Genomic DNA, 5,987 nt, shown 5'->3' on the forward strand with positions numbered 1-5,987 from the left:
TGGGTAGGGAGGGGGCTTGGTGTATGGGCTCAGGGAGTTTATTCCAAGCATTGGCAGAAAGGGCGGAGTCTGGAGTTGGTGGTGGTTGTATAATTATAGTACAGCAAGAGGCCCTCACTGGATGCCCACCGGAAGGGTGGAAGGCCAGATTTTAGGACTCAGGCTGTAAAAATACCAGCTAGGTTTAAAAATCTATGACTGGCTGAGCAAGGACTTGCTTTTCCAGCAAGTTAATATGTGTCCCAGCTTGAGACCCATCCACTGGAATAGTGGTGGGCCGAGTTATATAGCTTAAACTGCTGAAAAGCACTGACTAGGCCTAAAAATCTGATGATGGCCTTGTTGCTGAGCACCTGCAGAAGCAGGGCTGCTTGATAAGCCTTATTAGAATTTAGTGTGACATTCAAAAGCAGTACTAAAGCCAAAAACAAAGAATTAATGGCTAAAATCCTAAAAAGTTTGGTTCAGAACATGGAGGCTGATACAGGTAAAATGGCAGCCAGAGTCACAAGATATGGAACTGATCTCTTCATCTTAGAAGAGATGGTTGCACAAGATTAGGAACAGTCCATATTAGGAGTTGACCATATTAGGAGTTATTTGCAAGACAGGAAAAAGATTAAGAAACAGGTGGACACCTGACCTGTGGTTAAGATACAAAAATCCCTCTCCATAGACTTGTATGGGGACCAAATACTATATAAGAACTGTGCATCACAGCTATCGTTGGAGTCCCTCCCCAACTTGCCTCGGACAACGGCGAAGCTCTGGCCGGTTGAACCCAGAATCTGTCTGATGTCTGTACCAACTTGAAGTCCTGATTTGGGTGAGAATAAAAGACTATTTCTTTCACTAACCTGCTCCAGTCTCTGTTTCAATCTCTTATCTTTAAACTGTTTCACAGACACACAAGTAAAATTCTATCTCACTATTCTCTAGTCTCTGTGTTAATTTCTCTGTTTCATTTCACACCTTATATCACATAAATAGACTATCTTTTAAACTCTAGTACATCTTGTGGGAGAATAGATGCCCTAGGATGTCCTTGGAAATTAGGAGCCAGAAAACAGAGGTCATATTTAAGAGACTTATTATGAGCCTTCTGAAACCCTCTCTCCACCTCCATGGGCAAGGGTCCTGCAGGGGTCTAGAGAGGGGTAATTAAAAACACCAGCTTAGGGAGGCCATCTCTAAAGCCTGATGTCTTTAACCATGCTGTGCAGCTCGCGGCAATTGTTGCTGCCACTTCTGTAGATGCTGTGTCATAAGCATTGTAGGAGGAATGGGTAAAGTGAAAAGAAGCCATTTACCGCCGGGGTAGCACAAGAGCCCTTACCGCCTCCTAAATGGGTGGTGGTAAGGGCTCCCGCGGGAAATGGCCGCACAGCAAATGGTTCACCTACTGCAGGGCCATTTCCCTGTTTAAAAAAAATGCTTTTTATCCACTGCAGTAAAAGGGGGTCTTGGGAAGGGAAATGGGACTTGATATACCGCCTTTCTGAGGTTTTAACAACTACATTCAAAGCGGTTTACATATATTCAGATACTTATTTTGTACCAGGGGCAATGGAGGGTTAAGTGACTTGCCCAGAGTCACAAGGAGCTGCAGTGGGAATCGAACTCAGTTGGCGCACAGTGAGTCCACATACCGATGCTACCGCGAGGTCATTTTTTCTACAGCTTGGTAAAAGGGGCCCTTAACCTGCAAGAGCCTGGTTACAGAGGTATGAGCTGCAGAGTTCCATAGTAGTAACATAGTAAATGACGGCAGATAAAGACCTGTACGGTCCATCCAGTCTGCCCAACAAGATAAACTGATTTACATGGTATATGATACTTTATATGTACACCCGAGTTTGATTTGTCCTTGCCTTTCTCAGGGCACAGACCGTAGAAGTCTACCCAGGACTGTTCTTGTACAAAGTTCTGGAGCTAACGTCAAAGCCCCATAAAATTTACACTCCAGCCCATCCCTATCCAGTCACAATTGGGGCATAGACCGTGGAAGTCTGCCCAGCTCCCATTTTGTTTCCCAATTACCGGAGTCACCACACAATCTCAGCTAAGATTCCACGGAACCATTCCTTCTAAACAGGATTCCTTTGTGTTTATCCCAGGCATGTTTGAATTCCATTACCGTTTTCATCTCCACCACCTCCCGCGGGAGGGCATTCCACATATCCACCACCCTCTTCGTGAAAAAATACTTCCTGACATTAGTCCTGAGTCTGCCCCCCTTCAACCTCAATTCATGTCCTCTAGTTCTACCACCTTCCAGTCTCCGAAAAAGGTTCATTTGCGGATTAATACCTTTCAAATATTTGAACGTCTGTATTATGTCACCCATTTCTCCTTTCCTCTGAGGTATACGTGTTCAGGTCAGCAAGTGTCTCCTCGTACGGTTTGCAACACAAATCCCATACCATTTTTGTAGCTTTTCTTTGCCCCGCTTCCAGTCTTTTTACATCTTTAGAAAGATACGGCCTCCAAATCTGAACACAATACTCCAAGTGGGGCCTTTGAAAAGTTAGTAATTTGAATACTAATACAGCTAGAACTAATGTTTGTCAACCTTGATCTTCCTAAAAAGCAAGGGCAGGCTTGGCTGTGTGGCTAATAGCATCGGCTGAGACAATACACCATATTTCAATAGTTACTAAAAGCTGAGCAGCAGCCTTTATGTTGAGAATTTACTGAGGAATATGGTGGGCTTTGAGGTTTTTTAGGTTGTGAGGGAAGAGGGAGATTGTGTGTAGGTGCTTACGGAGTGAAGCAAATTATTTTGATCATTTTTAAGAGTAAGATTGGTTCAAAATCATTTACTTACAGCTGCGGAGTTCCGGCGATGAGTGGTGCTTTTTTTCATATTCGGGTGCTCCTGGCAAGTAAGCATTTCCGGAATGTGTGTGGAACTGTTGTGTTTACAGTTTATTTCGGGTGTGGGTTATTTGATATCCGGCACTGCTGTTTCATCCAGTTTCTGGCAGGCAGCATGTTTAGTGCAGTGATTTCAGTGCCTTCAATCTGCAGCCACCTTCCTTGCACTGCGTACGTCTAGTAGTGCTATAGAAATGATAAGTAGTAGTAGTAGTAGTAGTGTTTTGCTTGCAGCTTGTGCTTGGGGTTTGCCATAGGAAGATAGCAATACAGTAGTGTTAACATAGAGATGGCTGAGAGTGGTTGAGGTAGCTCCGAGAGTGAGTTTTGTAAAGGGAGGGGATGGGGCATGGTTTTGTGTGTTGCTGGGGAATAATATTATTTGCTTGTATTTGGTCCTTATCATATTATCTTTCTCAATTGTTGTGTGTGGTAAGCGTTTTATGAAAGAAGACTTTTCTGTTTGTTCTCATGGAGTGTTACTTTGATTTGTGTGCCATGGATTTTCACGCAAAATAAAGTTCATTATGGGGCTCATTTTCGAAAGAGGAAAATGTCCAAAAATATCTGTCTCCAAAGCCAACATAGACCGTGAATGACAATGGCCAGCATTTCGTTATAGCTGCGTCAGGGTCAGTTGTGGATCTATAAAAAGAAAAATAGAGATAAGTATAATTGCCAAAACAGCTCCATAAAGTATTTTCAAAGCAATGCTTACTTCAATGAGACAGATATGCAGTTAAGTATTTCTAAGTCTTGTTAACTATTTAAAGTGAATACAAATTTACATTGCAATGGGAGGTTTTTCATGCCAATGATGAGGAAGTCCTGCTCGATCAGCTGATTGTTTACTGCTGGGAGCTTCTTGAGGCTTTTCCTCCCTTGCTTTTCTTTGTGCATACTTTTCTCTTTATGAGAGCTAGTATTTACATCCAAACAGACTTTAAGTAGAAATAAATATATACAACAGAACTGGCATATTTAGACTGACTCTGGACTAATGCATGAAGGTAGCTCTTCCCTCATTATTCAATACATCTCTTTTAAATAGTAGTAATATAAAATATGAAGTGCATTTTTATAATATACCACTGCATTCCACACAAACTAAAGGAGCATATTCTCACATACCATCTTTCTTTTTTGATCTAGGCACAGAAAAAGAAAAGATTTTAAATGCACCCAGGTTTCAACCTAAGTAAGGTTTTAAAAAACCTTTGTAGTTTAAAATAAAAACTCTGAACATTGAGCACCTGAGTCTCATAACATGATGTCTGTTTTGGTGGCCTTTACTAGGTGAATACATCTGCCAGGGTGTCCCTATAACCAGCCCCTCAAACTGACATACCAATTATAATTTAGAAGCAATTACTACTCTAACCTATGAAAGGTTATTCCCTTCTGATGGTTCCTCCGTGTACATCCATATGCTGCACAAACCAGCCTGTTTCTGTAACTGAGATGAAATAACAATGCTACCAATAAACATGTGGCAGCGGATAGTTTGTTTTGGTGTCACCAATATGGGGGCTGTGTGGAGGGGTGAGCTTTCTCTCACTTGTCTAGTAATGCTCCTCAAAAATCTCACCCTTTGTTGAATAAAAAAACATCTCTCTTGTAATTTCTCCCCATCCCTCCAACCATCTTATTGCATGTACACTTTCTCTTTCCCATCCCTGTTGGTAAGTGTCTCCATTTACCAATAAGGAAATATGAAAAGGTAATATTAAACATGTCTGAATAAAATGGCTCCCATTGAGAATTTCAAATGTAAATCTGACATATCTAGCAAACTGTCCATTACTGAAACACTACTGACATCTTCTGGAAATTTACCATGGCAGCAAATTATGCTTTTTTTTTTTTTTTTTTTTTACAGTCAGCAGCATCAGAGAAAATGGACAGACGCTGTGGACCTGGAGGCATTTATTAGATATCAGTTTCTTGGTTTCTAAACTGCAATAGAATAATGTAAAGAAATCATTCTGATGACTATTCATCTATTTATACATCAGATCTACAACAGTGCATCACTGCATACTGGTAAGTTTTTTAGCTGGCATCCTTGTCTGAAGATATCCATCTTCCTTGTGCTCCACTTAAAGATAATTTTGCATTCTGCTTTCTGAAGCACAATTCCTCCCTATTTCTGTTTAATTGTAGATCACCAATCTTTAGCCCCTCTGGGGTCATAGATTTATTACACCACTTTTCTGTGGTACAGCCAAAATGGTTTACATTTATTAGATGCAGGTACTTTTTTCTGACTAGTGGGCTCAAAATCAAAGTTTTTTTTTTAAATTTTTTGTACCTGCGGCAATGGAGGGTTAAGTGATTTGTCCAGGGTCACAAGGTGCCGCAGTGGGAATCAAACATGTTTTTATGTCCTGAAAATGTGGAACTGTTCACGTTTGTGTTTGATCCTGTCACCTCCAGCATCCTGCCCGACATCTGAGTCCAGTACTGGACCAAAGATTACACAGCCGTTAAAGCAGTTTCAGGGAAGAGGAAACAAAAGACATGGTAACAGGATACACTGATGTTAAAACATATCACAAATATCCATGTCTACAGCAGGAACTTGGCAACAACTTTAATATCATCTTTCTGATGATTGCCACCCACAACTAATGTTAAGAGCAGTGTGATGGCTCTGTTAGTCTACTTGAATGCACAAAAATAAAGTGAACAGACAAAAACAACAACTGGAAATGAGACCTATGTATTGAATCTGCTTAGTCCAATGAAAGGATATCGCCTTATGTTTTTTGTTTGTTAACCTTGATTTCCAAGCAGGATATTAGTGATGAAACAGAAACTAAGCTTTTTGCCTTGCTTTGCGCTTGGCCAGTGTAAAAATATGATGTATGTTTAGACTTAATTCCTGCAGAGGAGCAGGGCCAGTAATTGTAATATAAAGCAATTATAGCTGAGTACGCTAAACAGGATTGACTCAAGGGGTTGTGGTCTGTGAATCAACTTTTGCTGTTGTGCCCCTCCTCCAGTCTCCTAGGACCTTCAGAACATCTCCCTCCAGTTCCCATCAGTCTCCCACAAGTTTCTATTCCCCACCCGCCTTGGTAACGTATTCATTGGAGCCGACTCTGTGG

General features: G+C 41.2%; 1 long non-coding RNA gene across 1 annotated transcript; it reads left to right on the top strand.

Annotated features, from left to right (window-relative positions):
- The first annotated feature begins 3,024 nt into the window (after positions 1 to 3,024).
- LOC115477237 lies at positions 3,025 to 5,415 on the top strand. Its single transcript, XR_003943299.1, has 3 exons — positions 3,025 to 3,048; positions 4,757 to 4,920; positions 5,314 to 5,415. It is a non-coding gene; the product is annotated as an uncharacterized LOC115477237 (long non-coding RNA).
- Positions 5,416 to 5,987: the final 572 nt, after the last annotated feature.

The sequence above is a fragment of the Microcaecilia unicolor genome, chromosome 9 (genome assembly GCF_901765095.1).
Source record: "Microcaecilia unicolor chromosome 9, aMicUni1.1, whole genome shotgun sequence".
NCBI lineage: Eukaryota > Metazoa > Chordata > Amphibia > Gymnophiona > Siphonopidae > Microcaecilia > Microcaecilia unicolor.